Source organism: Oncorhynchus clarkii, chromosome 9, assembly GCF_045791955.1.
Source record: "Oncorhynchus clarkii lewisi isolate Uvic-CL-2024 chromosome 9, UVic_Ocla_1.0, whole genome shotgun sequence".
Taxonomy (NCBI): Eukaryota; Metazoa; Chordata; class Actinopteri; order Salmoniformes; family Salmonidae; genus Oncorhynchus; species Oncorhynchus clarkii.
The window spans coordinates 69,158,309-69,169,119 of record NC_092155.1 but is presented as its reverse complement, the minus strand read 5'-3'; the positions used below and the strand labels follow the sequence as shown (position 1 = coordinate 69,169,119).

At 41.9% G+C, this 10,811-nt stretch overlaps 1 protein-coding gene across 1 annotated transcript in view; it reads left to right on the top strand.

Moving 5' to 3' along the window:
• Positions 1-598: 598 nt before the first annotated feature.
• LOC139417377 (vasopressin V2 receptor-like) overlaps positions 599-10,811 on the top strand; it is a 59,740-nt gene continuing 49,527 nt past the window's right edge. Inside the window, exon 1 of the mRNA XM_071166647.1 lies at positions 599-948. The gene's annotated coding sequence lies outside the window, so the exon portion shown is untranslated. The remainder of the gene's footprint in view (positions 949-10,811) is intronic.

Below are 10,811 nucleotides of genomic sequence, written 5' to 3'. Positions count from 1 at the left end.
GGGGGGATTAAGTGATGAGACAGTGTGAAAACAACAAACTAATAATAAGGACAGGAGTAAAATGTCAGTAAACACATAGCGACACCTTAAACAGTATTGTATATGTACTCTCTCTCTCTCTCTCTCTCTCTCTCTCTCTCTCTCTCTCTCTCTCTCTCTCTCAAAATTCAATTCAAAGGGCTTTATTGGCATAGGAAACATATGTTTACATTGCCATCGCAAGTGAAATAAATCATAAACCAAAGTGAAATAAACAATAAAAAATTAACAGTAAACATTACACTCACAAAAGTTTCAAAGGAATAGAGACATTTCAAATGTCATATTATGGCTATGCACAGTGTAAGTCTATGTACAGCCTCTCTCTCTCTGATATAGTTCATTGGTATGTATAAAAACATTGGCTCCCCTCCCCTCTGGATGTTAGCTCCTCCTCCCATCCTAGAGGACAGCTAGTTTGACCCAGGAGGAGGGGAAAATGGGAGGAGGAGAGGGAGGGAGAGTGAAGGAGGGATGGTAATAGCAGACGGAGCTTAAATTCAGTCCAGTCAGTGAGTAGTCTCTCAGAGGTAGCAGAGGAGAGAGAGACACACACGGAGCCTGGCAACTAATGGATTACTCTCGGACTGTTGTGAACTACACAGCAGCCAAATGCCATTAACCACAAGGCAAATTCAGTACTGACATATTGACATACATTTAACTACAGCCTGTAACACCCTACAAGCTCTGAACACATTTAGATCACATAATATTTGAGACAGACAGTTCTAACACTGGTCTCTTGATCTACATTAGCGTAAACAGACAAACTGATTCAATGATCCCTCACACAAACACAGAAACAATGGACATGCATGGACTTCACTGTTGAATCAAAGGGATGTGAATTGTGATGAGGATTTGGACACCTTTGTGAAACATCACTGAAGAGGATCACAAGCAAAAGTAAGTACAGTCCCTCACCTTTTAACTCACCTCAGCGTTTAGCTACCTTTCACTTTGTCTAGTAACGGAATCCTCAGATGTTACCGCAGCTGTCTGGTTGTCTGAGCACGGCAGTTTACAACAATTGATATTCAGTGAGGTGTATGTGTGTGTGTGTGTGTGTGTGTGTGTGTGTGTGTGTGTGTGTGTGTGTGTGTGTGTGTGTGTGTGTGTGTGTGTGTGTGTGTGTGTGTGTGTGTGTGTGTGTGTGTGTGTGTGTGTGTGTGTGTGTGTGTGTGTGTGTGTGTGTGTGTGTCTGTGTGTGTGTCTGTGTGTGTGTCTGTGTGTGTGTCATAAACAGACTTTGCATACTGACAGACATGATGAGAGACATAGCCTCGACATTCAGATGTGTGTCTCTCGACAATAAACAGAGTCATGCTATGTAAATGTCGCCAGCTTTATGTCAACACTCCTGATATACTTATCTCAGTTAGTTCATTCCTTGTATAACTGTCCCATCCAAGGTGTGTGTGTGTATTGATTCCTATGGGAGGTCCTGAAATATGACTGTGTATAGATCAGCTAAATCATCAGTGTGATCCATTTTGATGTTGATGGAAAATGAGTCTCTCCTTTTGTGACAAGGACATAAAGGCCAGCATGCTATGTGCTCCGTATATCACCTTAATCTGTAAGAGTCTATTGACGCACCCATGCGTCAATCTAAGTAACATAATAAAGAAGCTAGAGATAATTTTTTGTTGCTTGGGCTGTGTCTGAATCTGCCACATCCGCCTATGTCAGCCTTCCACATCTGTGGTGGAAGGTGGCCAATCTACAGCGGTGTTTGTCAGACCTTAAGACATCCCAAAAATCTTCTCACAAAAACGCCTGTATTGTCCGAACGGTTGGCCTAAAAACGAACATTGTTTTCAAACAGACTTTTAGTTAAGTACAGAAAGGCCAGCACACTACATGCTCTGTATATCACATTTGATGACATTGTTTGACCTGATGATACTCTGGATTGAAACGTTGTCATTAAGGAGGTTAAAAGTGGCACAAGGTGATATTTGTATTATTTTTTACCTTTATTTAACTAGGCAAGTCAATTAAGAAAACAATCTTATTTACTATGACAGCCCAAGAACAGTGGGTTAACTGCCTTGTTCAGGGGCAGAACGACAGATTTTTACCTTGTCAGCTCGGGGATTTGATCTAGCAACCTTTCGGTTACTAGGCCAACGCTCTAACCACTAGGCTACCTGCCGCCCAAGCGGCTATAAGGTGGTATAAGGTGCTATAATGTGGTATGAGGTGCTATAAGGTGGTATGAGGTGCTATACAGTGGTATAAGGTTGTATAATGTGATATGAGGTGGTATGAGGTGCTATGAGCACTTTCTGTACAGCACTTTGTGACATCAGCTGATGTAAGAAGGGCTTTATAAATACATTTGATTGATTGATTGATTGATGAGGTGGTATGAGGTGTCATGAGGTGGTATAAGGTGGTATAAGGTGCTATACAGTGGTTTAAGGTGGTTTAAGGTGGTATGAGGTTGCATAAGGTGCTATAAGGTGGTTTAAGGTGGTTTAAGGTGGTATGAGGTTGCATAAGGTGCTATACGGTGGTTTAAGGTGGTTTAAGGTGGTTTAAGGTGGTTTAAGGTGGTATACGGTGGTTTAAGGTGGTTTAAGGTGGTATGAGGTTGCATAAGGTGCTATAAGGTGGTTTAAGGTGGTTTAAGGTGGTATGAGGTTGCATAAGGTGCTATACGGTGGTTTAAGGTGGTTTAAGGTGGTATAAGGTGGTTTAAGGTGGTTTAAGGTGGTATGAGGTGGTATAAGGTGCTATACGGTGGTTTAAGGTGGTTTAAGGTGGTATGAGGTTGCATAAGGTGCTATACGGTGGTTTAAGGTGGTTTAAGGTGGTATGAGGTTGCATAAGGTGCTATAAGGTGGTTTAAGGTGGTTTAAGGTGGTATGAGGTTGCATAAGGTGCTATACGGTGGTTTAAGGTGGTTTAAGGTGGTTTAAGGTGGTTTAAGGTGGTATGAGGTGGTATAAGGTGCTATACGGTGGTTTAAGGTGGTTTAAGGTGGTATGAGGTGGTATGAGGTGGTATAAGGTGCTATACGGTGGTTTAAGGTGGTTTAAGGTGGTTTAAGGTGGTATGAGGTGGTATAAGGTGCTATACGGTGGTTTAAGGTGGTTTAAGGTGGTTTAAGGTGGTATGAGGTGGTATAAGGTGCTATACGGTGGTTTAAGGTGGTATAAGGTGGTATGAGGTGGTATAAGGTGGTATTAGGTGCTATACGGTGGTTTAAGGTGGTATAAGGTGGTATTAGGTGCTATGAGGTGCTATAAGGTGGTATAAGGTGGTTTAAGGTGGTATAAGGTGGTATAATGTGGTATAAGGTGGTACAATGTGGTATTAGGTGGTATGAGGTGCTATAAGGTGGTATGGGGTGGTATAAGGTGGTATAATGTTACCACAGCTGTCTGTTTGTGTAAGGTGGGGTGGTATAAGGTGGTATAATGTGGTATAACGTGGTATAATGTGATATTAGGTGGTATAGGGTGGTATAAGGTGGTATGAGGTGCTATAAGGTGGTATGGGGTGGTATAAGGTGGTATAATGTTACCACAGCTGTCTGTTTGTATAAGGTGGGGTGGTATAAGGTGGTATGAGGTGCTATAAGGTGGTATGGGGTGGTATAAGGTGGTATACGGTGGTATAAGGTGGTATACAGTGGTATAATGTTACCGCAGCTGTCTGTTTGTATAAGGTGGGTGGTATAAGGTGGTATGAGGTGCTATAAGGTGGTATGGGGTGGTATAAGGTGGTATAAGGTTGTATAATGTTACCACAGCTGTCTGTTTGTATAAGGTGGGGTGGTATTAGGTGGTATGAGGTGCTATAAGGTGGTATGGGGTGGTATAAGGTGGTATAAGTTGGTATAAGGTTGTATACGGTGGTATAATGTTACCGCAGCTGTCTGTTTGTATAAGGTGGGTGGTATAAGGTGGTATGAGGTGCTATAAGGTGGTATGGGGTGGTATAAGGTGGTATAAGGTTGTATAATGTTACCACAGCTGTCTGTTTGTATAAGGTGGGTGGTATAAGGTGGTATGAGGTGCTATAAGGTGGTATGGGGTGGTATAAGGTGGTATAATGTTACCACAGCTGTCTGTTTGTATAAGGTGGGGTGGTATAAGGTGGTATGAGGTGCTATAAGGTGGTATAAGGTGGTATAAGGTGGTATAAGGTTGTATAATGTTACCACAGCTGTCTGTTTGTATAAGGTGGGGTGGTATTGGGTGGTATGAGGTGCTATAAGGTGGTATGGGGTGGTATAAGGTGGTATAAGGTGGTATAAGGTTGTATAATGTTACCACAGCTGTCTGTTTGTATAAGGTGGGGTGGTATTAGGTGGTATGAGGTGCTATAAGGTGGTATGGGGTGGTATAAGGTGGTATAAGGTGGTATAAGGTTGTATAATAATACCACAGCTGTCTGTTTGTATAAGGTGGGGTGGTATAAGGTGGTATTACTCCATTTCAGTGTGTACTTGGTTACCAACCCCCCATGTTTACCTGGGAGGCGAAGCCTGGTACTGTCCCAGCTGTTGACGACTGGTTTCGGCGTAGTGAGCGGGTATGGTAGAATGCTCACCGGCATCTGCAGGAAGCCTCTAATACCCAGAAGCGCTTTGTCGACAGACGCCGCCAACCTACGCCACTCTTTCACCCCGGACAGCTTGTGTGGCTCTTTACTAGAGGCATCCGGCTCCGCCTCCCCCGCAAAAAGTTCTGTCCTCCCTTTATTGGTCTCTTCAAGATAACCCATCACATCAACCTTGTCACGTATCAGCTCCAGTTACCCCATCAGTATAAAATCTCCTCGTCCTTCCATGTGTCTCTATTGAAACCGGCCACCTCGAGTCCTCTTCATCCTCCAGTCCTCTTCATCCTCCAGTCCTCTTCATCCTCCAGTCTCAACCCACAGTGCGCCCCCACCGGTGGACGTTGGAGGGGAACCTGCCTACGCCATTCAGGCCATCCTTGATTCCAAAAGCCTGAGAGACTGCATCCACTATCTAGTGGACTGGGAAGGTTACGGGCCTGCAGACCGGTCCGGGGTCCCCGACTAGGACATCCTCGACCCAGAGATGATTCATTCCACCGTAACCGTCTGGACCGTCCCACTCCCCCAAACTGATCCCCAAACTGATCAACGCAGAATGTCGGGACAGTCGACGACCTTGTCGAACCAGCCTGTCGGACCTCGCCCCCAAGGTAGGCGGCTGCCTCTGCTTCCCAGCCCGCCTGCTCCACACTCCGGTGGTTGTCAGGAGGGGGGGTACTGTAAGGTTCTGTATTTAATTTCTTAGTCAACCTTGTGTTCTGTTCATTGTGTTCTTGAACGTAGCCCTGTTCATTGATTTCACCTGTGTTAGTTACTCACCTGGTCTCATCAGCTCCTTATTTAGTTGAGTTCATCCTGTTTGTGCCTTTATGAGGTATTGTTCGTTTCGACTCTACTAAGCCTTTTCGTAGCTCGTTTGTGAGGACCAGTTATAGCCTTCAGTCCTAGTTTTGTTTCACCTGCCTGTTTGCCTACCTGTGTATGACAATTGCCTGCCTGTGACCACGATTCCTGCCTTCTGCGAAGGCGAAATAAACACCTGCCACGCTCTGCGCATTACAATATCACATCCGGCTGTGACTGGGAGTCCCATAGGGCTGCGCACAATTGGCCCAGCATCGTCCGGGTTTGGCCGGGGTTGGCTGTCATTGTAAATAAGAATTTGTTCTTAATAACTAACTTGCCTAGTTAAATAAAGGTTAAATAAAACATATAAAAACTAAGGTGGTATAAAGAGTATATAGTGTGTGGACCCTTCTGTTCTTTTCATGTACACCCCTAAGCCCAGTTTTGAGATTTTTGTTGGATTTGGTTATCACTCCAACCATTTCTCCCTACTTCCTTCCCCCTGCTGTAGGGACACTCATAGAAAGGGCAGGACACGCGTGAGTAGGATGACCATGCACTGACAGAAAGGTGAGAGCCAAGAGAGGCAGGGAGAAGATATAGACTCACCTTGGTGTGTGGACTCACCTTGGTGTGTGTGTGTGTGTGTGTGTGTGTGTGTGTGCGTGTGTGTGTGTGTGTGTGTGTGTGTGTGTGTGTGTGTGTGTGTGTGTGTGTGTGTGTGTTCGTGTGTGTTTGTGTGTGTTTGTGTGTGTTCTGCCACACTAACCAAACTCTTCTGATGTTGATTAACACATTTATGAACCCCGATAATTATCCAGATATACACTCATAAAGTATTAATAATAGACAGACGGAGACAACATCTAAAATGGCTTTGATGGCTTTTCATATCGTTCATCTAATAAGGAAAATAATCTTGAAAATCTTCAATCATTACATTTTATATTTATGTTGATGACCATCCTTATAAATGGATGCTTGTTATTAAGTAAGAAGGTAGTACATTCTTTAGTAAGTAATTCTTAGTAATTCTTTATGTCAAACACCCAGATGATTCCTCTCATTTCCTTCCTGGCACACTCTACGGTATTGGTATGCATGTTTTAATCAGAGGAAAAGACAGATGTTCGAATTGCTTTCTTGTTTGTGCATACTGAGCTTCCATCAGGAAAACAAATGATTGTTTAGTATCAAAGGGTGTTTCTTGTTCTGCTGATTCAGTTATACTGAACAAAAATATAAACGCAGCATGCACCAATTTCAACGATTTTACTGAGTTACAGTTCATATAAGGAAATATAAGGAAATTCTTAAAACGGCGTTGGTAGAGAAATTAACATTCTATTCTCTGGCAACAGCTCTGGTGGACATTTCTGCAGTCAGCATGCTTGTTGCACGCTGCTTCAAAACTTGAGACATTTGTGGAATTGTGTTGTGTGACAAAACTGCACATTTTAGAGTGGTCTTTTATTGCCCCCAGCACAAGGTGCACCTGTGTAGTGATCATGCTATTTATCCTTTTATGGCTGCAGGGGCAGTATTGAGTAGCGCCCAGAGTAAACTGCCTGCCCCTCAGTCCCAGTTGCTAATATATGCATATTAGTATTATTATTGGATAGAAAACACTCTGAAGTTTCTAAAACGGAATGATGTCTGTGAGTATAACAGAACTCATATGGCAGGCAAAAACCTGAGAAAAAATCCAACCAGGAAGTGGGAAATCTGAGGTTGGTCGATTTTCAACTCAGCCCCTATTGAAGTTACAGTGGGATATTGGTCATCTTGCACTTCCTAAGGTTTCCACTAGATGTCAACCGTCTTTAGAAACTTGTTTGAGGCTGTGAAGTGGGGCCGAATGAGAGTGGATTGAGTCAGAGGTCTGGCAGCAGTCACGCGCTGGTCACGCGCATTTCACATGAGAGGTATCTCCCGTTTCTTTGCTTTTCTGAAGACAAAGGAATTTTCCGGTTGGAATATTATTGGAGATTTATGTTAAAAACATCCTAAAGATTGATTCCATACATCGTTTGACAAGTTTCTACGGTCTGTAACGGAACTTTTTGACATTTCGTCTGCAACTAGTGAACGTGCTTCGTGAGTTTTGATTTGTTTACCAAACGCGCTAACAAAAGTAGCTACTTGGACATAAATTATGGACATTATCGAACAAATCAAACATTTATTGTGGACCTGGGATTCCTGGGACTGCATTCTGATGAAGATCATCAAAGGTAAGTGAATATTTATCATGTTATTTCTGACTTCTGTTGACTCCAACATGGATATATGTTTTTGTTCTCTGAGCGCTGTTCTCAGATTATAGCATGGTTTGATTTTCCGTAAAGCTTTTTTGAAAGCTGACACAGCGGTTGCATTAAGGAGAAGTATATCTTTAATTCCATGTATAACACTTGTATTTTCATCAACATTTATGATTAGTATTTCTGTAAATTGTTGTGGCTCTCTGCAAATTCACCAGAGTTTTTGGAACTACTGAACATAACGCGCCCAATGTATACTGAGATTTTTTGATATAAATATGAACTTTACCGAACAAAACATACATGTATTGTGTAACATGAAGTCCTATGAGTGTCATCTGATGAAGATCATCAAAGGTTAGTGATTAATTTTATCTCTATTTGTGCTTTTTATGACTCCTCTCTTTGGCTGGAAAAATGGCTGTGTTTTTCTGTGGCTTGGCTCTGACCTAACATAATCGTTTGTGGTGCTTTCACTGTAATGCCTATTTGAAATCGGACACTTTGTTGGGATTAACAACAAGATTACCTTTAAAATGGTATAAGATATTTCTATGCTTGAGGAATTTTAATTATGAGATTTCTGCTGTTTTGAATTTGGCGCCATGCACTTTCACTGGCTGTTGTCATATCATCCCGTTAAAGGGATTGCAGCCATAAGAAGTTTTAATCAGGTTCTTGATATGCCACACCTGTCAAGTGGATGGATTATCTTGGGAAAGGAGGAAGTTTCACTAACAGGGATGTAAACAAATTTGTACACAACATTTTAAAGAAATTTGTTTTTTTGTGCGTATGAAACATTTCTGAGATATTTTATTTCATCTCATGAAACATGGGACCAACATTTTACAACTTGCATTTATATTTTTGTTCAGTATACATTTGGAACTTGTGTGGATATGATCCCCTAGTCCAAAATCTTATATTTTTAGAGATTTTTCCAATCGAATCCTATAGGATTTTGTGTCACCTTTATCAGAATCCTATTGTACTACTTTTATCTTATTGGAAATAAAAAGTAATCATATTGGATGTTATATGAATCTTGCAGTCCTATAGGATTTTGTGTCACCTTTATCAGAATCCTATTGGAATCCTATTATTGGACTACTTTTTTCTCTATTGGAAATCAAAAGTAACCGATTGGATCTATATTTTTTTACTTTTTTTTAACATGACAAAATATGCACATACAGGTTGAAGACGGAAGTTTACATGCACTTACGCTGGAGTCATTACAACTAGTTTACATGCACTTACGTTGGAGTCATTACAACTAGTTTACATGCACTTCCGTTGGAGTCATTACAACTCGTTTACATGCACTTACGTTGGAGTCATTAAAACTCGTTTACATGCACTTACGTTGGAGTCATTACAACTAGTTTACATGCACTTACGTTGGAGTCATTAAAACTAGTTTACATGCACTTACGTTGGAGTCATTAAAACTAGTTTACATGCACTTACGTTGCCAAAACTATAGTTTTGGCAAGTTGATTAGGACATCTACTTTGTGCATGACACAAGTAATTTTTACAACAATTGTCCACAGACAGATTATTTCACTTATAATTCACTGTGTCACAATTCCAGTGGGTCAGAAGTTTACATACACTAAGTTGACTGTGCCTTTAAACAGTTTGGAAAATTCCAGAAAATGATGTCATGGCTTTAGAAGCTTCTGATAGCCTAATTGACATCATTTGAGTCAATTGGAGGTGTACCTGTGGATGTATTTCAATGCCTACCTTCAAACTCAGTGCCTCTTCGCTTGACATCATGGGAAAATCAAAAGAAATCAGTCAAGACTTCAGAAAAACAATTGTAGACCTCCACAAGTCTGGTTCATCATTGGGAGCAATTTCCAAATGCCTGAAGGTACCACGTTCATCTGTACAAACAATAGTACGCAAGTATAAACATCATGGGACCACGCAGCCGCCATACCGCTCAGGAAGGAGACGCGTTCTGTCTCCTAGAGATGAGCGTACTTTGGTGCGAAAAGTGCAAGTCAATCCCAGAACAACAGCAAAGGACCTTGTGAAGGTGCTGGAGGAAACAGGTACAAAAGTATCTATATCCACAGTAAAACGAGTCCAATATCGACATAACCTGAAAGGCCGCTCAGCAAGGAAGAAGCCACTGCTCCAAGCCCACCATGAAAAAGCCAGACTACGGTTTGCAACTGCACATTGGGACAAAGATCGTACTTTTTGGAGAAATGTCCTCTGGTCTGAAACAAAAATAGAACTATTTGGCCATAATGACCATCGTGATGTTTGGAGGAAAAAGGGGGAGGCTTGCAAGCCGAAGAACACCATCCCAACCATGAAGCACTGGGGTGGCAGCATCATGTCGTGGGAGTGCTTTGCTGCAGGAGGGACTGGTGCACTTCACAAAATAGATGGCATCATGAGGCAGGAACATTATGTGGACATAATGAAGCAACATCTCAAGGCATCAGTCAGGAAGTTAAAGCTTGGTTGCAAATGGGTCTTCCAAATGGACAATGACCCCAAGCAAACTTCCAATGTTGTGGCAAAATGGCTTAAGGACAACAAAGTCAATATATTGGAGTGGCCATCACAAAGCCCTGATCTCAATCCTATAAAGAATTTGTGAGCAGAATGGAAAAAGCGTGTGCGAGCAAGGAGGCCTTACAATCCTGACTCAGTTACACCAGCTCTATCAGGAGGAATGGGCCAAAATTCACCCAACTTATTGTGGGAAGCTTGCGGAAGGCTACCCAAAACGCTTCACCCAAGTTAAACAATTTAAAGGCAATACTACCAAATACTAATTGAGTGTATGTAAACTTCTGACCCACTGGGAATGTGATGAAAGAAATAAAAGCTGAAATAAATCTCTCTCCAATTATTCTGACATTTCACATTCTTAAAATAAAGTGGTGATCCTAACTGACCTAAGACCGGGAATTTATACAATGAGTAAATGTCAGGAATTGTGAAAACTGAGTTCAAATGTCTTTGGCTAAGGTGTATGTTAACTTCCGACTTCAACTGTACAAACAACAACATACAGACACACACAAACATCCACAGCATCACCCCTTCCCAGACTCACCTGCTCTTAACCCCATCTCACGCGCTGCCT